At 38.9% G+C, this 24,269-nt stretch overlaps 1 pseudogene; it reads left to right on the top strand.

The window, feature by feature from the left end:
• LOC100515797 lies at nt 75-5,821 on the top strand (annotated as a pseudogene).

Genomic DNA, 24,269 nt, shown 5'->3' with positions numbered 1-24,269 from the left:
GGGAAGTTCTTCTTTTTTTTTTTTTTTTTCCTTTTTAGGGTTGCACCTGCAGCCTATGGAAGTTCCCAGGCTAAGGGTCCAATGAGAGCCGCAGCTGCAGGCCTACACCACAGCCATAGCAACACCAGATTTGAGCTGCATCTGCAACCCATTCCATAATTTGAGGCAGTGCTAGATCCTTAACCCACTGAGCAATACCAGGGAATGAACACACGTCCTCACCAACACTGAGTTGGGTTCTCAACCAGCTGAGCTATAGCAGGAACTCCCTCTGGGAAGTTCTAAAGCAAAACCTACTCATTCCATAAATTAAAGTTTTTTTTTTCCCTAAGAGTACATCAGATCCCTAAATCTGAAAGTAACATAGGTTATCAAGAATGTGAGACCGGCTATGGAGAACAGTATGGAGCTTCCTTAAAACATGAAAAATAGAGCTACCATGTGATCCAATAATCGCACTCTTGGGCATATATTTGGAGAAAACTATAATTCAAAAAGGTACATGCACCCCAGTGTTCACTGCAGCACTATTTACAATAGCCAAGAAATGGCTAAACGTCCATTGACAGATGAATGGATAAAGAAGATATGGTATAGCCCAGGGGCAGAAGCCAAGGCTGTGGCACAAGCAGGATGGTGGGGTTCATGGCCCACGTGAGCTGGAAGATCTTGAAGCAAAGAGCCCAGACCAAGTGCTCAGTTTTGAAAATTGCTAGAGTTTAGCCTGCAGCATATATGTTAGAGTCAACAATTTGAGATGGCCAACTCACCTGATGTAGTTGTCTCTTCACCAGCTTTCTTATGGTCTGGTTCAGCTTATGAACCTCTTAAAAGCATTAATATTCCAAGAACTGATAATGAAACTCTGTGGGATAAGATGGATCATGATTACAGAATTGCCAAGTCAACATTGCTGCTGTATCAAAGTCCAAACACAGGTCTCTTTCCCACTAAAATGTGGTGATGCTCAGAAAGCCAATGTCCTTGACAGTCTATACTGCACTGCTGGGGCCTGGGCTTTGGCTCCTGCATACAGGTGCATTGATGATGACAAGGGAAGGACCCATGAGCTGGAGCATGCAGCTATAAAATGTATGAGAGAAATTCTCTACTGCTATATGTGTCAGACCAAGAAGGTCCAGCAGTTTAAGCAGGATCCACGCCTGACCACATGACTTCATTCTGTTTTCAATTTGCATACAGGAGATGAGATCCTCTCCTATGAGGAATATGGTCATCTTCAGATAAAGACTGTCTCTCTATCTCCTTTACCTTGTAGAAATGATTTCCTCACAACTCTAGATTATCTATAACACAGATGAGGTCTCTTTTGTTCAGAAATTTGTATTTTGTGTAGAAAGAGTTTACCGTGTGCCTGACTTTGGTGTCTGGGAAAGAGGAAGCAAATATAATAAATGCTGTACAGAGCTGCATTCGAGCTCTATTGGCTTAGCAAAAGCGGCTCTAGAAACAATTAGTGAATTCAACCTCTTTGGCAATCAGGGAAGTTCCTTGTCAGTTATATTTGTGGATCTTGATGCCCACAATCACAGCTGACAAATTCTGTGCTCATCTTTACCTGAAGAATCAAGATCTCATAACACAGATGCTGCCCTGCTCCCTTGCATCAGTTATCCTGAATTTGCCTTGGGTGATCAAGTTCTGTTTAACCATACATTGATAAAGTGGTTAAAAATTTAAAAATTGATAAAAGTGGTTAAAAATGGAAAATATAGACTTAAGCATTTCTTGGGAAATGAGTATGGTACATCAATTGAAGATCCCAATAGACATTACTCCATACCAGCTGAAAGTAAGCTATTTGATGGCATAAAATGTGAATTTCCCATATCTTTCCTTTACATGATGATTCATGGTGTTTTTAGAGGCAAACCCAAGCAAGTGAAAGAATATCAGGATCTTCTGACTCCAGTACTTCATCAGACCACAAAAGGTTATCCTGTAATACCAAAGGACTATTATGCGCCAGCTAACTTTGTAGACTAGGAAGAAAGAAACCCTGGTAGTCAGAAGCAATTTTCTAGAAACTGTGGCCATGATAGAAAACTTATTTCTTTGGGGACAAGCCCTTTATATCATTGCAAAACTCCTTGCTGATGAATCAATCAGTTCTAAAGACACTGATCCTATTCAGGGTTATGTCCCACTACAGAATCAGTGTAATGTGAGCATGAGGTTTTCCAATCAGGGACCACTGGAAAATAATTTGGTTGTTTATGTAGTTTTCCTCAGCACATATGGTATGTTAAGGAAACTCCTCAGCAGGTAGAACCCATTCAGATTTGGGCACAGCAGGAGCTTGTGAAAGCTTATTTCCAGTTGGGTATCTGGCCTTAGGACTCTCCAAAAGGCCAAATAGACCCTATTGGCTGCTTTGGTACATCAAAGATTTATCACATCTAGGAAAGACTATGGTGTTTTACCCTATCATCTTTTACCTAAGTGATTTCTACATGTCTCAAGATGTTTTACTGCTGATACATGACATAAATAATGCACTACAGTTCATTAAGCAATACTGGAAAATGCATGAATGTCCACTTTTCCTTGCTCTCCTCCAGGAAGATAATATAAGAAGTAGCCTATTTAACCCCATAGTAGATATGGTGGAAGCTTTTAAGAAAGTAATGGTTGGAGGAAGCAGAGTTCACATTGATTGTCTACAGATACTACTATCTGGAGCTGTGGTAGAGCAACTTGACTTCTTACAAATCAGTGATATGAAAAAGCTTCCAGAATTTAAGAGTTTTGAGGAACTAGAAGTTCCCAAACATTCAAAAGTCAAACGACAAAGCAGCATCTCCAATGCTCCTGAATGAGTACAGCAACCAGATATTGCAGTTACTGAAAGGTAAAAAAAAATCTCCCATGAAATTCTTCAAAAACTGAATGACTGTAGTTGTCTGGCTAGCCTAGCCATCCCGCTGAGTATACAGCTCAAAAGAAAAGGCCCCAAATTCATCACGAAGGAAGGCATTGTTTCTGATTACATTGAGAAAGTCTATAGAGGAGCTGGCAGCAAAAAATTTGGTCAGTGTTGCACCATGCAGCAAGTCTTTTTTTTTTTTTTTTTTTTTGCTTTTTAAGGTAGTCTTTTAAGTAAGCTAGTGGACAGCCTGGACCCATCCATCACTAATTTTTTAGTGCAGGGCAAACAGGTAATTCTGGATGCCTTTGGGCATGAAGGTTATCTCAAATCTTTTGTCTCCAAGAGTGATTAAGAATATCATCTAATTACAAGTGTAACACTCATGATGAGTGGGAGGTGGTCATTCAGCAAGAGCTGGTCATGCACATTGGCTGGATCATCTCCAATAACCCCAAGTTATTCAGTCACATTCTCCACTCTATGAGGTATGAGCCACAGATCAGTGGCTGGAATAAGCCAGCCAGAGACTTGCATCAGCTGTCACCTAGTGAAGGTGGCTCAACAGAATGAAAGATCTTGGCTGAACAGGCGTCAGATCAGTGGATCTTTGGATAGACCTCCCGCTGGGTTCTATGACAGAGTATGGCAGATCCTGGAGCACACACCCAATGGTATCATTGCAGCCAGGAAGCATTTGCCACAGCAACCAACTCTATCAGATATGACCATGTACGAGATGAGTAACTCTCTCTTGTAGAAGACATGTTGGGAAATATTGACCAGCCAAAGAACCGACAGACCATTGTGGAGCTACTAATGGTTGTGTCCATTGTGCTGGAAAGAAACCCTGAGCTAGAATTATTAGACAAAGTGGATCTAGACAATCTGGTGAAAGAGGCATTTCACGAACTTCAAAAAGATGAGAGTAGACTCAAAGAAGTTGAAAAAGAAGATGACATGACTTCCTTTTATAACATTCCTCTCCCTGGGAAAAAGAGGAACATGCAGCTAATGTACTAAAGACATTGATCCTGTTCAGTGTTCAAGGTTGTGACGAATTTGATGCAGGAAGAAGTAAAGCCAAGCAATGATGACCAATGTCTGGTTAGCTAGTGAGGAAGGTGTAAGAGACTCTGTTGGGACACATTCCAGCAGTGTGTTCAGTTTTGTGGTGAAGCTTCATCAAAGCAGCCATTAATATCTGGTCTGATGATGCTGGTGAGGTGGTTGCCATGCCCTTGGCAGAGTTATTGGACCTCTTGCATCCCATAGCCAGTCTGAAGGCAAGAAATGCTTATAATCAAGTGGAAAAAAGTTCTCATGGCTAGGCTAGCTACAATAATAGTCTTTACTGAACAATAGAAATAGTTTATCAATTGAAAGTTCACCATTGCACGTTTAATGATCACTTAACTCATCAAAATGAGTCTTTACACTTTGGACCAAATTCCCACCTTACTGCCAATTAAATGAATTTTCCAGCTAGTAATGTATACTGGAAATTAAAATATATTGAAAGAGTGGTGAATTTTTTCTAAGTGGCATTGCATGCTAGAAAAAAGATATTAATATACATTACAATAGCAAAGTCAGCCAGCTGATAATTTGATTCCTCAACATTACATTGGTAATGTTTTAGTATACAGAGCTACTGTACAATTTTTACCTTATAAACATGATTGTGGTGTAGAATTTGTGTTAACTATAGGGGTTAGACTAAAACACAGCATAATCTACACCTGATCAAATATTCTGTGAGCTCTTATCAAATAGGATTTGTGTAAATAAAAAAAAGATATGGTATACATACACACACATACACACACATGGAATACAGCTAAGCCTTGAAAAAGAATGAAATAATGCCATTTTCAGCAACATGGATGTGCCTAGAGATTATCATGCTAAGTGAAATGTCACACAAAGAAAATACTGTATAATATCACTTATATGTGGAATATAAAAAAGATACAAATGAACCTATTTACAACATAGGTGGACTTACATAGAAACCGACTTATGGTTACCAAAGTGGAAAGGAAGAGAAAAGATAAATTAGAAGTTTGGGATTAACATATACACACCAATACGTATAAAAAGTTAACCAACAAAGACTTTTGTATGGCATAGGGAATTCTACTTGATGTTTTTTAATGTTATAAAGGATAAGAATTTGAAAAAGAGCATATATATGTGTACACACACACACATACACTCTTTTAAAGTACATCACTTTGATGTACACCTGAAGCTAACACAACATTGGAAATAACTATACTTCACTTTAGCAAAAAAAAAGAATGTGAGGCCAGAGAGACTCATACTCTACTGATGGGAGTGTGAATTGTCCTGCCTCTAAATTGCATCCTTAACAGTATCTAATTAGGTTGACAACGCACATCTAAAACTCAACAACCCCACATTAGATCTACATGTCTATAGAAGCATTTAAACAAGTACACAGGGGACCAAATACAAACATGTTCACTGCAGCCCAGTGTATTTTAGTAAAAACTTGAAACCAATCAAATAATCCTAAATGTAGTGTATTCATAGAATGGAATATGATAACAGCAGTTAAATTGATGAACTAGAGCTGCATCTATAAACACAAACAAATCTCAAAGAGAGTATGGAACTGAGAAGAGTTGCAGAAGGATACATTCCAACATCATTCATACGACATTCTAAAATCTGAGAAGCAATACCACCTATTTTTCATAAATACCTGAACTAAAGTGAGAGCATATATGGGGGTAATAAACACCAAATTCAAGACAATGGTCATCTTTCAGTGGGGAGGGGTAAAGTGAGGGACCGGTTGTCATTAGGATGCTTTATTTCTTAAGCTGGGCAATGGGAAAATAGGTCCTCCTTATATTTTTATACATTTTTAGATGCCTGATATGTTTCATGATTTAAAAAGAATAAACTGGAATTCCTGCCATGGTGCTGTGGGTTAAGAACCTGACTGCAGTGGCTTAGGTTGCTGAAGAGGTATGTGTTTGATCCCAGGCCTGGTGCAGTGGATTAAAAGGATCTGGCATTGCCACAGCTTTGGCGTAGGTCACAGCTGCAGATGGGATTCAATTCCTGGCCTGGGAATTTCCATAGGCCATGGCTGTGGCCATAAAAAAAAAGTAAACCAAGTCAAGGAAATAAATGTAAAATTTAAGTAAATCCTTATGCTACATCTAAAACCGTGCTGAGTATAAGGAATTAAGATATATTTATATGTTATATTATATTACCTTATGTTATATTATATCATAATACAAGCAATGATAGTTCAGGTTTTATATATATATATACACATACATATATATATATATATATATACACACACACACACACACACACACATACATACACACACACTCAAATACATATATGTATATACATATTATATATACACACAAATGAACACACACACACACATATATATATATAAACTATCCTTGCTCCTGAGGAGATGACATTAAGTGAAGATTGCTTAGAATTAGCTAATATTCTAGAATAATGGATTCTCTTTAACACCAAGCATTAGGGAAACTTGGCCTCTTCAGTCATAGGTCACAGAATTTGAATTAGTATATAAAATAGCTCTTGTTGCCATTGAGTATATATTCAATTTTGATGTGAATTTTATATCTGAGTAGTCACAATTTGATGCATGTAAGAAGGGTGATATTAATGAAATTGTTTCACTGGAGGAACAATTACACTGTAAATATAGAAAACTTTTAAATAAACTTTTACATATTTTGGACATTCAAGCCAAAAAATGTGATGCTCGAATATGTGCTATGGGTATAAAATAGTTGAGAATTAACAGCACAGAATGACCACAAAATGATTTAAAAAAAAAAAATACCATGCATGACTTCAAAGTAAGGTTGCTAAGTAAGGCCAGTAATTGTTTTGGAAATGAAGAAGGAAAAAAAATCACTTGGTATTTAAATAACTGAAGAACACTTCAAGGAAGAAATGGCATTCACACCAGGCCCCTCCTTCCAATTCCTTTAAGATAATGGTATAAACTCTTTCCATGCCTTAAATGACACTGAAAACTCTGACCTTTGCTGATGTTTTCCAGCCTAACCTCTCTTCACTGCAAGGAACCACTTCCCTTTCCTGCCTCTTATTCATCATCTTGTTGGCTCTCACCTGCCTGGGAACACCTTCCATAAATTTCCAAAGCTGAGCAAGGTAACCCTCCACCCCCTATACAGCCCTGGGCCCCTCCCTCCAGGTTCTCACCAGAGAAGGTTATACTGGCTTGGCCCATTCACTCGTTTATGTTCCCAAGGGACACTGAGTTAAGCACCCTATTTTTTTTTATCGCTGTATCCACAGCACCCAGGATGGTACTTAAAAAGCATCCAATAAAGATTGAATGAATGAGCAAATTCACTTTGAAAGATAAATGTGGTTTAGTTTGATGGGAGGAGAAGATTATGAACAATGACAAGGAAATAAAAGATGAAACAAAACAAACAAAAATGTGTGTGTCTACGCACTGAAGTAAGTGGGGAAATTGGAAGTGCGTGAGCAGACTTATAAGGGGCAGTGTGATTGGAAACCTGAGACCAGAACAAGTGTGGTCGGTTGCTGAAAAGTCTTTCTTTTAAATTAAAAAAAAAAAAATCAGATATTAAAAAAAACTTAAACCACTCTGACTTAAGCCAATTTATTGGAATATGGAGTAATCTCTAGGCAAAACTAGTAATCTCTAGGCATGCTCTCAAATATAAGCCATGAGAGTTCCTTGATGGCTCAGTGGGTTAATGGCCCAGCATTGTCACTGCTGTGGCGAAGAGTCACTGCTACAGTGCTGGTTCAATCCCTGGCTGAGGAATCTCCACATGCCACAGATGTGGCAAAAAAAAAAAAAAAAAAAGTAGACATGCATTAAGCACACATTTTTCCAGGGATTGTTTACAGAAAAGACCCACGGTGGAGCCACTGCAGGCTTCCATGTAACAGAAACTGGACTGCAGAACAGCTGGTCAGAATTACAGATGACTAAGAATCCTGTGATATCCCTGGAAAATATCTTGTGATAGTTTTAATCTGATTCCTACATCTTTTATCCGAGTGTGAGCAGTGGGGTTGAGAATTTGAACAGTCATAGCTGAAAATTTATGCAGCCCCAATGGAACTCCCTCAATTGGAACTCTTTCCATCTCTGACCCAAAACTCTGGAATTTCCTTCTGACTAAATTTCTGCTCCAGCCCTCCATCATCCACCTTGACAACCTTTGCTCCCCTACTCTCATGGGTGCTAGGATCTTAATAGGTACTCAGTAACTATTTTTCTCTGTGCAGGAAGGGATGAATGAATAAGCCCTGGCTTGCTGAGTTTGGCTGATTTCCTACTGGACTCCCTCTCTTCTCCTTGTCTTCTATTTCCCAAACTGAATTTGGATTCTGTGCTGAGAAAAAGTCTGATAAGAGCTAGAAGCTATCTTCTACACAAATGTTGCTGAGAAGGAAGTTGTCACCTTCAGTGATGAGGATAACAGCTCTGTGGGAGCCTGGCTCAAACCACAACTGTTTGCAATCTCTTACAGAAGCATATGTAAGACTCCAGGCTGATGAATGTTATAAGAATAAACTAGTAAATGGCATAAGCCATCTTTTTAATTGAAGTATAGTTAATTTCCAATGTTGTGTTTGTTTCTGCTGTACAGCAAAATGATTCAGTTATACATGCATATACATTCTTTTTCATATTCTTTTCCATTATAGTTTATTACAAGATATTGGATGTAGTTCCCTGTGCTATATAGTAGGTCCTTTTTATTTATCTATTTTATTTCTTATTTTTAAAATTGTATTGGAATATAGTTGATTTACAATGCTGTGTTAATTTCCGCTGTACAGAAAAATGATTCAGTTATATATACACATGTATGTTTGTGTGTGTATGTGTACACACACACATGCACACATACACATATACATTCTTTTTCACATTCTTTCTATTAAGATTTATATTCAAGATATGGAATATAGTTACCTGTACTATACAGTAGGACCTTGTCATTTACCCATTCTGTATATAATAGTTTGCATCTGCTAATCCCAAGCCCCTAACCCATCCCTCCTCCACCACCCTTGGCAACCACAAATCTGTTCTCTAAGTCTGTGAGTTAGTTTTTGTGTCGTAGTTATGTTGATTTGTGTCATATATCTTTCTATCATACACATAGTAGTGTGTATCTATTAATCCACAAATCCTAATTTATCCTTCACCCATAAATCATCTTTTATCCTCTGAGTTACTAGCACTTCTAAGAAGTAGAAAGGTTTTTTATAGTATGACATAAATTGATCTACAAGTGCCCTGTGTTTCATGGTGTTAGAGGGCCACAATCTAAGCTAGCTGAAGTGTAGTTGATAATCTATGAGCCAGCATCATCAGCATCATCTGGGAGCTTTTAGAAATGCAGAATTTCTGGACTTGGCCGCAAGGCAATTGGAGCAGGGTCTACATTTTTTTGTAGAATAATTTTTAATTTTTTTCCATTATAGATGGTTTACAGTGTTCTGTCAATTTTCTACTCCACAGCATGGTGACCCAGTTACACATACATGTATATACTCTTTTTTCTCATATTATCATGCTCCATAATAAGTGACTAGACATAGTTCCCAGTGCTACACAGCAGGACCTCATTGCTAATCCATTCCAAATGTAATAGTCTGTATCTATTAACCCAACATCTCCAGGTGATGTATGGGCACATCTAAGTGTGAGAAGCATTGGCCTAGAATGCACTTGCTTGAAGCTCTGCAAATGAGTAATAGATGCATTTTCTAATTTTCAGTTCAACTTGGTGTCATATTTGGGATGGACCATATAGGATGCATTATGGCAGAGATAGGGAATGTAAAGGTAAATAAAGGCGACCTATACCCTGAGGTAACAGTCTTACTGGGAAGACTGAGTCAGAAAGATCATTTCAATTTCATGTAGTAGCACTAAGGTGATGGTGTACAAAGAGCACTGTAGGAAGTTGAATACTCCTTACCCCAAACCAGGCACCCAGAGGGACTTTCATCAAGTAGAGGTCCATTGTTCTGGAAGAAAATGATTGGATACAACTTAGCCAGGCAAAAGTCAGGTAAATAATCCAAAAAATAATCCATTTTCCCAGCACTTGGTCATTAACATCAGTTGTTGTCTAAACTATAAACCCTACTGTGTTCCTGAGGGAGGGGGATTGACTATGTGACTCTGTGCTGCTAACCAAGTTTAGAAGCAGCAGGAGATGAGGACAGAGAGGCAAGCACAGGCCAGCCACAGAGGACCATATGGACCACATTTGGATTCTGGTCTGGAGGTGCCAGAGAGGGATGTGCTTGGACTTTTATTATGGCTGTCCTGACTGCTAAGGGAAGAGGGGAGAAGAACTAGGCACAGCACAATCAGGTAGTTATCCAGGCAGGAGTGGACAGTGGTGCTCAGGTTGGAGATGAGAGGTCACAGAAGGGAAATACCTAAAATGTAAGATAAGCAGGATTGTAACTGATTAATTAGGACAGAAGATAAGGGAGAGAGCTGGGTATCTAGAACAGTGGTTCCCAGAATTGATAGTGCAAAAAGAATCTCCCAGAAGGCCTCACCCCAGAGTTTTTGATTCAGTGGTTCTGGGGTGAGGCCTGAGAATGTGCATTTCTAACAAATTCCCAGCTGATGCTGATGCTGCTTGTCCCAGGACCCTCTGCTCATGTGTAATTCAGTGGTTCTTGCCTTTGACTGCTCATTAGGAACACCTGAGGAATTTTTAAAACTACTGATGCCTGATGTCACCCACAAGGATTCTGATTAAATTGATAGAGGGTGCAGTCTAAACACTGGGCATTTTTCAGGCTCTGGATGATGCTATAGTGCAGCTGAATACCAGCTAAATATCAATTAATTATATTAGGAACACAAGCAAAGGGCCATTTTGGTGTTCCTTAAGTTTATTAAAATTATTTTTTTATACTTTTCACTGTGAATGTTCTCTTCATTTTTTTGTTTTTTATTAAAGTATAAGTTGATTTACAATATTGTGCCAATTTCTGCTGTAGAGCAAAGTGACTCAGTCATACATATATATACATCCTTTTATTTAAATTAAATTATTTCTTAATATTTTTATTTTCTTATAAAATCAGGTAATTAATCAAGCAAAAAGTAATTTCTGAGAGGTTCTTTGTCCTTAAAATAAACCATAAACCCCACTGTGTTTACTGAGAAGGGGTATTGACTATATGGACTCTGTGTTGAAATGCATCATTATGTGTGTCCTCACGTGTGCGGGAATATTTGATCCATTTGGAAGATTAATATGATATTTGGCAATTACTATCTAAAAGGCAGATATTGAAAAGACCAAACAGACATGGTTGCCAACCTAAGGCAAGAGGAAGACGGAAAATAAAAAAAATAACTTATTTGTTGAGTTCTTAAACAGTGTACCAGATGCCATAATTGGTGCTTTATACATTATTTTATTTAATGCTGACAACACAGGACGAGTAAGACATAACTATATCCATTCTAAAAGTGAGGGATCCAGGACTCAGAAGGAGATGGTCCCATCGGCCAAGGTAACAAGGGATTTAGATCTGGATTTGTCAGGTTCTTCCAAAGATTGTATTCTTTTCGCACATTCTTATGGGAAGAGAAACTGGTTATAAGGTGCAGAGAAAGATAGTCACCATTAGGCATCAGGTACTTGAATACTAGTCCTAACTCTACTCCAGACTAGTTTTGCAGACTGGAGTGAGTCACTACATCATTTTGCCTTGATTTCTGTATCAATAAAATGGGGATAAAAACCTCACCTAGCTCTATTGACAGAAGAATGGATAAAGATGTGGTACATTTTTATGAACAGTGGAATATGACTCATCTATAAAGAAGAATAAAATAAAGTCATTTGCAGCATCATGGATGGACATAGATATGATCATACTAAGTGAAATAAGTCAGACTGAGAAAGACAAATATCATATGATTATCACTTATGTGTGAAAGCTAAAAAATGACACAAACTTATCTATGAAATAGAAACAGATACACAGACATAGAAAACAAACTTACAGTTACCAAAAGGGATAGTGGGGCCAGGGGAGGTGAGATAAATTATGAATTTAACAGATACAGAGTACTATATATAAAATAGAGAAACAAAGAAGACCTACTCTATAGCATGGGGAAATATACTCAATAGCTTGGGGTTAATACATGCAGGCTATTGCCTTTGGAATGGATGAGCAATGAGATCCTGCTGTGTAGCACTGGGAACTCTGTCTAGCCACTTATGACGGAACATGTGAGAAAAAAGAGTGTATAGTATATACACGTATGTGTAACTGGGTCACCATGCTATACGGCAGGAAAAAAAAGCTAAAAAATATATATCTTATAACAACTTATAATGGAAAAATTATGAAAAAGAATATATATATATATATCTGAATCACTTTGCTATATACTTAAAATTAACATATCACTAAATTAACTATACATCAATAAAAAATGTTTAAGTAGCAATGAGATGCAAAACCTGCTTAAATTAAAAAAAAACTGTACCTAGCTCATTGGATTAAATGAAATAATACTTGGCACAATGCCTGACATACAGAAAATAGATAATATGAATTCTCATTCTCTTAATCCTCTTTATCATTGTCAGTAAAATAGCAGGACTGGGCTCATCTTCCCTAAAATTCCCTCATTTTATAAATTTCATGATTAAGAATTGTTGGTTTGAGCACCATACACTGTTGCTCTCGCTTCCCTGGGAACACACCTGCCCTGCAGCTGCTACTGCCAAATGCTCTGGGTGGCACCCAGACACTTGGTCACTGTCCCTTCCCAAGACCCTACAACCAGGAGCACCTGGTGCAGCACCTCCTTCATAGGCTAAGTGGGACAAGGTGCTTCTAGCATGGTCTGCAGGTGGTGGGGGCAAACTGCCACAGTCATCCCTGATTCCAGAGGTGAGCATGGCCTGCCACCACTGGGGATACCTGAACAAAAACCACTAGCAGCCCCATCTCAGAGGGCACCACAGAGAAGACATCAAGATGGAACATCACCTGTTGTTGCTCTCACTCCCCTGGAAGCACACCTGCCCTGCTGCTGCCACTGCCAAAAACTCTGGGCAGGGCCCAGATGCCTGATCACTGTCCCTACACAGGAACCTGCAACTAGGAGCAGCTTCTGCAGCACCTCCTGTGGGGGCTAAGTAGGAAGCGGTGCTACTGGCATGGTCTAGAGGAGGTGGGCGCAAACCACCACAGTTGTCTCCGGATCCAGAGGTGGGAGTGGCTCGCCACCACTAGAAGTCTGTGAAGAGACACCACTTGCAGCTCCATCACCTCAAGGGCACCACAGAGGAGGGCATTGTGACCAAACACCACCTGTTGGTGCTCTCGCACCCCTGGGAACAGATCCACCCTGCTGTTGCCATTGCCAAATGTTCTGGGTAGCATCCACACTCCTGATCTCTGTCATTTCCCAGGATCCTGCAACTAGGAGCAGCCTGTACAGCACATCCTATGTGGGCTAAGTGAGCTGGGTTGCTTCATGCATGGACTACAGGTGGTGGGGGGAAAACACCACAGTTATTGCTGAGTCTAGAGATGGTCATGGCCTGCTCACAATAGGGGTCCCTGAACAGGCACCATGCAGTTCCAGCAAATGAAATCAAGCTGTTGTAGCTCTCACTCCCCTGAGAACTCATGCACCCTGCTGCTGTTACTGCCAAATGCTCTGGTCACCTTGAAGATTTGCCTAGATCTTATTACCACTTCCCAGGGTCCTGCACTTAGGAGCAACCTGTGTCACCTTCCTGCAGGTCCTTGCTGCTGTTGAGAGCCCAAACACCAAGCACTGACTGCTGGCCCTACCCATTGCCTCCTTCTCCCTGAAAACACACTGAGCATCCTGGGGATAACAGCCTGCTCACACTGAAGAAAGAGACAGGAAATATTCAAAGTCCCACACCAAAAATAAATAGTAAGCCCCCCCAAAATACAAAAGGGTATTCTTTTATAGAAGTAGCCTTACAAGACTACGGTTTGGTTTCCCCAAACTCACAGATAAAGAAAAACACAAGCAAGATGAAGAAGCTCAGAAACCATTCCAGTTAAAGGAACAGGACAATTCACCTAAAGATGTCAACAAGGAAACAGACCCCTGCAGTCTGACAGACATTGAGTTCAAAAGCGAGATAGTGAAAATACCAAAGGAATTAAGACAGAATATGATCAGTAATGCAGATTCTTTAGAAAGGAACTAGAAAATACAAGGAGGAGCCAAGAAAAACTAGAAAATTCAGTTGCAGAGATACAAACTGAGCTAAAGGCACTAAAGAGCAGAATGAATAATGCAGAGGAATGAATTAGTGATGTGGAAGATAGAATAATGGAAATCACCCATGCGGGACAGCAGACAGAAAAGCAATTGTAAAAACATGAAAGCAATATGAGACCAATGGGATAATATAAAGTGGTCCAATCTATGCATAATAGGAATTCCAGAAGGAAAAGACAAGGAAAAGGGGATTGAAAATATATTTGAAGAAATTATGGCTGAAAATTTTTGAAATTTAAGGATACTGATATCAAGATACAGAAAGCACAGAGGGCCCCAAACAAGTTGAACCCAAAGAGGCCCACACCAAGACATAGTGTAATAAAAATGGCAAAAGTTAAAGATAAAGAGAGGATCCTAAAGGCAGCAAGAGAAAAGCAGGGCATTAATTATAAGGAAACCCCCATAAGGCTATTAGCTGATTTCTCTACAGAAACACTATAGACCAGAAGGGAGTGGCAAGATACATTTAAAGTGCTGAAAGGAAAAAAATTGCAACCTAGAATACTTTATCCAGCAAGAATATTATTTAAAATAGAAGGGGAAATAAAGAACTTCCCCAACAAACAAAAGCTAAAAGAGTACAGCAATACAAAACCCATTCCAAAAGAAATACTAAAGTCTTCCCTAAATTAAAAAGAGAGAGAGAGAGAGAGAGAAAAGAAAAAAAGAAGAATTGGGATGGAGGAAACCACAATTGGGAGGGGAGATAGGATTAAGATGGCAGAATAGAAGGAATGGAGCTCAACTTCTCTCCTAAAAACAACAAAATTCACAACTAAAGGCTGAGCAATCCCCACCCAAATGGACCGGAAACCTTAAAAAAGATACCCTACTCCAGAAGAAAAAGAGGAGGACACATCAAGAGGTAGGAGGGGTGATTTCATAATATAAACAACCCCATACCTCCCGGGTGGGAAGCCCCACAGACTGGAAACTAACTGGTTCACAGAGACTCACCTACAGGAGTGAAAGTTCTGGGCCCCACATCAAACTCCCACATATGGGCATCCTGCACTGGGATAAAGAGCCCCTGGAGTACCTGGCATTGAAGGTCAGAGGGGCTTGTGCACTGGAGCTCCATGGGACTGGGGGAAATGGAGACCCCATTTTTAAAAGGTGCACATGGATTTTCACGTGCACTGGGTCTCAGCACAGAGTGAGGTCTCCATAGGAATCTGGGTCAAACCTGACTGCAGTTCTTGGAGGACATCCTGGAAAACAGGGGTGAATGTGGCTTGTGGTGGGGGAAGGACATTGGAAGCAAAGGTCTTGGGAATATTCAGCAGTGTGCCTTTCTCTGGAGGTGGCCATTTTGGGAAAATCTAGCCCCATCCATCAGTCAGCACTGAGAAGCCTAGGGCAAAAAACAATCCAGGTAGGATCACAGCCCTGCCCCTCAGTAAACAGGCCACAGCCCTAAGGCACACAGCCACCTCTAATCCCATCCAGAGACTAAGCCCCACCCACCAGAGGGATTAGAATCAGCTCCACCTACCAGTGGGCAGGCATCAGTCCCTCCCATCAGGAAGCCTACAGCAAACCCCCACACAGACTTCAGCCACAAGGCGGGGCAGACACCAGAAGTAAGAGAGGCTACAATCCTATTATCTGTAAAAAGGTCACCACACCAAAAACCTATAAAAATGAAAAGACAGAAAACTATAACTCAGAAGAGGGAGAATGAAAAAACCCCAGAAAATCAGCTGAGTGAGGAGGAGATTCTTAGCCTCCAGGAAAAAGACTTTAGACTGTTGATGCTGAAGATGATGCAAGACATTGGAAATTAACTGGAGGCAAAAATGGATAACTTACAGGAAACACTGAGCAAAGAGATACAACATATAAAACTTAAACAAGAAGAGATGCAAAATACAATAACTGAAATGAAAAATTCACTAGAAGCAGCTAACAGCAGAATACAGGAGGCAGAAGGAATACGTGAGGTGGAGGACAGATTAGTGGAAATTACAGATGCAGGCCAGAAAAGAGAGAAAAGATTGAAAACAAAAGAAGAGAATCTCAGAGAACTTTGTGACAATGTGAAGCACACCAACATTCGTATTATAGCAGTGCCAGAAGGACAAGAGAGAGAGAAGGGGATAGAAAAAATATTCCAAGGGAAAATAGCCAAAAACTTCCCTAACACGGGAAAGGAACCACTCACTCAAATCCAGGAAGCACAACGAGTACCATATAAAATAAACCCAAGGAGGAATACACCAAGACACATATTAATCAAACTGACCAAAATTAAAGACAAAGAGAAAATCTTGAAAGCAGCTAGGGAAGAGAAACAAATAACATACAAGGGAACCCCAATAAGGTTTTCTGCAGATTTTTCAGCAGAAACTCTGCAGGCCAGAAGGGAGTGGCATGATATACTTAACGTGATGAAAGAAAAAACCTCCAACCAAGATTACTCTACCCATCAAGGCTCTCATTCCAATTTGAAGGAGAAATCAAAACCTTCACAGATAAGCAAAAGCTGAGAGAATTCAGCAACACTAAACCAGCCTTACAACAAATACTGAAGGAACTTCTCTAGGCAGAAAAGAAAAGACAGCAACAGGAAACAAAAATTCCACAAGTGACAAGGCTCACCAGTAAAGGTATATATACAGTAAAGATATGAAATCATCCATGCACAATTATACCATCAAAATCAGAAATCTTGAGAAGAGGTGGGTGCAAATGCAGGACACTGCAGATGAACTTGCAATTAAGAGAACAACAACTTGAAACAATCTCCTATACATATAGACTCATATCAAAACTTCAGAATACCTGCAAACCAAAAATCTACAGTTGATGCACAAACAAAGAAGAATCAACTCAAGTACAACACTAAAGATAGTCATCAAACCACAAGAGGAGAGAACAAGAGAAGAAGGAAAGAAAAAAGAGCAACAACAACAAATCCAAAGCAATTAATCAAATAGCTATAAGAACATACATATTAATAATTACCTTAAATGTTCATGGACTAAACACCCCAACCAAAAGACGTAGACTGGTTGAATGGATACAAAAACAAGACCCATATATATGCTGTCTTCAAGAGACCCACTTCACTTCTAGGGACACATACAAATTGAAAGTGAGAGGATGGAAGAAAATATTTCATGCAAATTGGGGATCAAAAGAAAGCTGGAATAGCAATACTCATAACAGACAAAATAGACTTTAAAATGAAGAATATTTTAAGGGACAAAGAGGGTCATTTCATAATGATCAAAGGATCAATCCAAGAAGAAGATATAACAATATTATGTCTACGCACCCAACATAGGTTCACCACAATATATAAGGCAACTGCTAACAACTTTAAAAGGACAAATCGACAGTAACACAATCATACTGGGGAATTTTAACGCCCCACTTACAGCAATGGACAGTTCATCCAGACAGAAAATCAATAAGGAAACACAGGCCCTGAACAAAGCAGTAGCCCAGATGGACTTAATAGACATTTATAGGACAGTCCATCCAAAAGCAACAGAATACACATTCTTCTCAAGTGTACATGGAACATTCTCTAAGAGTGATCACATCCTGGGCTACAAATCCAACCTCGGTAACTTTTAAGAAAACTGAAATCATATCAAGCATCTTTTCTGACCACAACACTATACGATTGGAAATCAACAACAAGAAAAAAACCTGCAAAAAACACAAACACGTGGAGACTAAACAACATGCTACTGAACAACAAATGGATCAAAGAAGAAATCAAAGAGGAAATGAAAAAATACCTAGAAGAAATGACAGCAAAGATAAGACACTCCAAAACCTATGGGATGCAGCAAAAGCCGTTCTAAGAAAAAAGTTTATAGCAATACAAGCCCACCTCAGGAAACAAGAAAAACTTCAAATAAACAAGCTAACTTCACATCTAAAGCAGCTCGAGAGAGAACAGACAAGACCTAAAGTTAGTAGAAGGAAAGAAATCATAAAGATCAGAGCAGAAATCAATGAAATAGAAACCATTGAAAAGATCAATGAAACAAAAAGCTGGTTCTTTGAAAAGATCAACAAAACTGATAAACCCTTACCCAGACTTATCAAGCAAAAAAGAGAGAGGACTCACATAAATAAAATTAGAAATGAAAAAGGAGAAATAACAACTGACATCTCAGAAATACAAAGGATCATAAGAGCCTTTCTGAGTTCTGCCAAATGACTGTCAGGTTATTTTTCAAATACTCAAATATATTAAATCCTGAGCATTTTCTTTCTTTGTTCTGAGAGACTTCACCTCCCAGAGTACCCCAGTACCCCATTCCTCTGCTCTGTGTGCACTCTTACTATTGCTTTCCTTGCTGTATTTCCTCTGACCTGGTTCCATGCCTTCCTCTTTCTTAGTCTACTTACTTGTTTGGAAAACCATATCCTCTAGTATACTGGAAAAACTATTTTTCAGTTCTTAATACCCCCAAATATCTTTATTCTTACCTCATACTTGGTTGATGGTTTTTAATATGTTGAAAATGCCCACCCCTCAAAATTCATGTCCACCTGAAACCTCAGGATGTGATCCTATTTAGAAACAGGGTCTTCACAAATGTAATTAGTTAAGAAAGGGACATACTGGATTAGAGTGGGCCCTAAATCTAATGATTGATGTCCTTATAATCCCTGGGTAGAACAGAAATGTACACAGAGGAAATAAGGCCATAGGAAGACAGAGGCAGAGATGTGAATAATGTATCTGAAGCCAAGGAGCACTTGAGATTGCTGAAAACCATGGATGCCAGGGAAGAATCATGGGACAGATTTTTCTCTCAGAGCCTCTGGAAGGACTGAATCTGCCAACACCTTGATTTTGGAGTCTGGTCTCCAGAACTGTTAGGGAATACAGTTCTGTTGTTTTAATGTACCCGGTTTATAGAAATTTGTTATGGCTGTACTAGGAAACTAATACATGATTTATCTGGGCATAAAATTCTATGTTAAGCATAGAATTGAACATAATTTGCTTCCTAATTATGACGGCACTATTCCATGGAGTTCTAGATTCCAGGGTTGGTTTGAGGAGTCGAAGGTCACTTTAATTCCCATTTCTTTGTATATGGAGTGCTGTTTCCATCCTAAGCTTTAGGATGCGTCTTTATCCCTGGTGTCCTAAAATTCATAAAGATCTTTCTTAGGTATTTCTTTTTTAAATTAATTGAGATGGGCACATGAAGAGCCTATCAATTTGCAAATCAAGTCTTTCAGTTATAGGCTATTTTCTTGTACTACTTCTTTGAAAATTTCCCCTTCTCTATTTGTCAAAGGTTAAAATCTCCCATATTGGAGCTCCTGCTGTGGTGCAGAGGGTTAAGAATCTGGCATTACTGTAGCTGTGGAATAAGTTGCAGCTGTGGCTCGGATTTGGTTTGGATTTTGATTTGACCCGGGAACTTCCATATGCTTCAGGTGTGGCCGAAACAGAAAACAAAAACAAAAACAAAACTCCCATAATGACCTCACAAATTTCTTATGCAATTTCCTATTCCCTACTTCTCTTTTGTTCTACTTTCTTAGAGATTTCCTTTGTTTTATGTCCTCTATTTTCTTCATGTGGCTTTTTCTGTTTGTATGGGTCTTTGTCATGTTGAGAACTTTGCTCAGATGCCCAGTGATCCTTGGCTGGCTGTATTTAAAAGTGTAGGAGCAGGGATTCATAGACAAGATGGCAAGGTAGAAGGACTCAAGCTCAAATTCTTTCATAAAAACATCAAAATTACAACTAACTGATGGACAACCATCAACAAAATAGACTGGAGATGACCAAAAGAGATATTCTATACCCAAAGACAAAGAAGCTATATTGAGACTAAATTATCACAACATTGTAAATCAACTATACCTCAATAAAACTTTAAAAATTAGAAAAAAAATAGAGTGTTCAGCAAATAACTGAGTGGAAACTCGCTGTGAAGTAGAGGCTTGTCAACCAACTCTGGAGAGTGGAAGCAAACTGAGGTCCCAACAACTCTGCATGAAAAATTCCAGTCATTCTGAAACTTCATGTATCATCTGCATCTTTTGCTTCATTTGCTGCTGCAGATCCTAAGCCTTCCCAAATTTTTGAGGGAAGAATCATATCTCACTCCCAAACACTCACACTCTGCTCAGAAAGCCATCACTCTCTTTGAGAGATTTCTCTCTTTAAAAAACTTGTGTTAGTTCTCATTTGTGGCTGAATGTCCTCTAAATCTCTTTGTACTTATGCATTAACACTCCTCTCTCTCTCACCCTCTTCTTCCCTTCCCTCCCCCTCCTCTCTCTCCTTTTCTCCCTCCTCCCCCTCCTCCATCCTCTCCCTTCTTCCCCCCTACTTCCTCCTCCTCCTCCTTCTCCTCCTCCTCCTCTCTCTCCTCTCTTTCTCCCTCTCTCACTCAGTCCCCCATCATTTACAGTGTTTTCAAGAAGAAGGAAGATATGCATATGGTCATCCATCACATTAAACCAGAAGTTTCCTTTATTTTTTAGTGTATAACACATGGCAAATATTTCTATTATAACATTGTGTTTGGAATTTGAGAAATATAAGTAGACCCCAGTCCTGGTACTTACTGCACACTTAATGTTCCTGAAATTCAGCTTCCTTGCCTTTGAAGGGAGATGGACACACCCACCTATGAGTAGTCAATGCTAGTGCATAGTAATTTCCTCTTGGGAATACTTAGACTTAACAGGACCACAAATAGGAAGAAAGTCACAAATACTTTAGGCTAATTCCTCCAATGCCTAAAGACCCTCAGCATTTTTCCCCAATGTGAAATAAAATAATAACGATGGGGAGTGATCCTTTAACTAATGTAACAATATCATCTCATCTCAGAAATCTTACAATGAAGAAACATCCTCAAAGATAACTCACAAACTATAATATTGCAAAGGAAAGGAAGAAAATGCCAATGAAAATTGTAAGCTCTCTCTTCCTTTGGTCCAAATATAACTTCTTGACAAGAATACGGCTGATTGAAAATTAGTCTTTTACGTAGTTTCCAGCAACAGTCTATCTTTTTCAAAATCTAACTGTAAAATCCCCCAGGAATTAGAAAACATTAACTCAGAGCCAAAATTCAGAAAGATAGTAACAAATTGTTCATGGCCAAAGTGTTTAACAAATTATTCATGGTGGAAGAAGAGTTTAACAGCAAAATGTGTTGAATAGTTTTGTTTGAAATATTAACAAATGTTTTAAAATTCCCACATGTCCATTCAGACTGACTGATTTCCTCAAATTTTAGGTACAGCCTGATGATATATTATTTCCCCGAAAGTCTAGGGACTCTTATTCCTGAAAAGTAGAATATTTGTACTATGAATGTCATGAAAGGAACACTGGAAATATTTTCATTATTTCCTGCTGCTAAGGATGGCCTTTTCTTTTCTTTCTCTCTTTCTTTCCTTCCTTCTCTCTTTCTTTCTCTCTCTCTTTCTTTCTTTCTTTCTTTCTTTCTTTCTTTCTTTCTTTCTTTCTTTCTTTCTTTCTCTCTTTCTCTCTTTCTTTCTTTCTTTCTTTTTCTTTCTTTCTTTCTTTCATTCTTTCTTTCTTTCTTTTTCTTTCTCTTTTCTTTCTTTCTTTCTTTCTTTCTTTCTTTCTTTCTTTCTTTCTTTCTTTCTTTCTTTCTTTCTTTCTTTCTTTCTTTCTTTCATGATTTTAGGGCTGCACCCACAGCATATCGAGTTTCCCAGACTAGGGGTCAAATTGGAGCTGAAGCCACAGGCCTACACCACAGCCACAGCAGCTCAGAATCCAAGCCATGTCTGTGACCTACACCACTGTCGCGAGACATGTCTCTACAATCTTTTCTTAGCCTCTTTACTGAAAACCCCATCTTGTCCTTCTTTACTTTACCCCATCTTCCTGCTTGAAAAACACTCACAGTGATGGTAAATGACTTAAACTTAAGAACAAAGACCTAAAGGCATAAGCTATTCATAGGGTCAGCTGAATGAGGACATAATGCTTTGGTCTAGGCATGCCGGACCTGTGCAGTTGGCACACCATTTGCACAAGCATGATGTGTCCTCTAAAGAATAAGAGAAAGAGGAACCTCATGGCCAAGTGGTTTATGAGCGGTCGTTAGCAGAATACGCATTAGCAAAGAGAACCAAGGTGCAAATCTAGGCATGTACAAATAGGCATGCTGTTTGCAGAAGCACAGTGAAGATTGTCTGAAATGCTATGCATGGAGAGCTAACGCCAAGCTTACTCAAATGCTAATGATAGTTAAATGCCTAAAGGTCAGAGTAAAAACTTAACCATCTACCAGCTATGTGACTGTTAAAATAATAAAAGAACTTATAAAATAATAAAAAAAACCCTATATCTCCACCTACAGCCCCCTCCTCACTTGACATAATCCTCAAGAGCACAATAAAAGCAGTGTGGTTTCTTGAGGCGGTGCTCTTGGTCCCTGAGACCTTGAGTCCCCCAGTTCCCACTTTTACTTAAGGTAAATGTCTCTGTGTCTTGTTTTATGTTAACTTTTTCCTTAAATTTCACAGCACCCGTTCTTCAGCCCCATCCTGCTGAGCTGCTCTCGGCACACCACAGCTCATGGCAATGCCAGATCCTTAACCTACTGAGGCCAGGGATCAAACCTGCATCTTCATGGATGCTAGTAAGATTCATTTCATCTGAGCCATGACAGGAACTTGCTCTTTTTCTTCTTTTTGAACTAATATTTTTCTGATTATAAAAATAATATGCCCATTATAGAAGATTCCATAAACATATTTCACACACCATTACAGTTAAAGATTATCTCAATTAGGATGCTAAATTTTCATCAAAATTATTTAATCTACATTTAAATGTCATAATATTTAAAGTTAATGAAAGTAGACTGAGTTGAGGAGGGATGAACAGATGGAGCACAGAGGATTTTTAGGGAAGGAAAAATACTTTGTATAACACCAAAATGATGCATACACATTATGTATTTGTCAAAACCTATGGAATGTACAATATTAAGAATGAACATAAATGTAAGACTGGATACTATAAAACTTTTAAAGGAAAACATAGGTCGAATAATCACTGACATAAATTGCAGCAATATCTTCTCAGATTCACCTCCTAGAGTAATGACAATAAAAACAAAAATAAACAAATGGTTTTTGCACAGCAAAGAAAACCACAAACAAAACAAAAAGACAACCTACAGAATGGTAGAAAATATTTACAAATGAAGCAACTGACAAGGGATTAATCTCCAAAATATACAAACACCTCCTGCAGGTCAATATGTAGAATAATACAAACAACCCAATAAAAAAATGGACAGAAGATCTAAATAGACATTTCTCTAAAGAAGATATAAGGATGGCCAAAAAACACATGAAAAGATGCTCAACATCACTAATTATTGGAGAAGTGCAAATCTAAACTACTATGAGGTACCATCTTACACCAGCCAGAATGGCCATCATCAAAAAAGTCTACAAAAATATTAAATGCTGGAGAGGGTGTGAAGAAAAGGGAACCCTATTACACTGTTGGTGGGAATGTAAATTGGTGCAACCACCATGGAAAACAGTATGGAAGTTTCTCAAAAAACTAAAAATAGAACTACCATGTCATCCATCCAGAAAAAAAAACCTTTTTTTTTGTTTGTTTGTTTTTGCTTTTTTAGGGCCACACCCATGGCATCTGGAGGTCCCCAAGGCTGGGGGTCGAATTGGAGCTACAGCTGTTGGCCTACACCAAAACCACAGCAACGCAGGATCTGAGCCACATCTGCCACCCATACCGCAGCTCACTGCACTGCCGTATCCTTAACCCATTGAGTGAGGCCAGGGATTGAACCTGCAACCTCATGTTTACTAGTCAGATTTGTTTCCACTGAGTCACAATGGGAACTCCAAAAAAATCATAATTTGAAAAGATACATGCACCCCAATGTTCACTGCAGCAGTATTTACAATATCAAAGACATGGAAATAACCTAAAGATCTATTAACAAAATAATGGATAAAAAAGATGTGGTACATATA

The sequence above is a fragment of the Sus scrofa genome, chromosome 13 (genome assembly GCF_000003025.6).
Source record: "Sus scrofa isolate TJ Tabasco breed Duroc chromosome 13, Sscrofa11.1, whole genome shotgun sequence".
In the NCBI taxonomy this organism is placed as follows: Eukaryota; Metazoa; Chordata; class Mammalia; order Artiodactyla; family Suidae; genus Sus; species Sus scrofa.
Note: the sequence above shows the minus strand (reverse complement) of the source record. Positions and strands in the feature narration are given on the sequence as shown.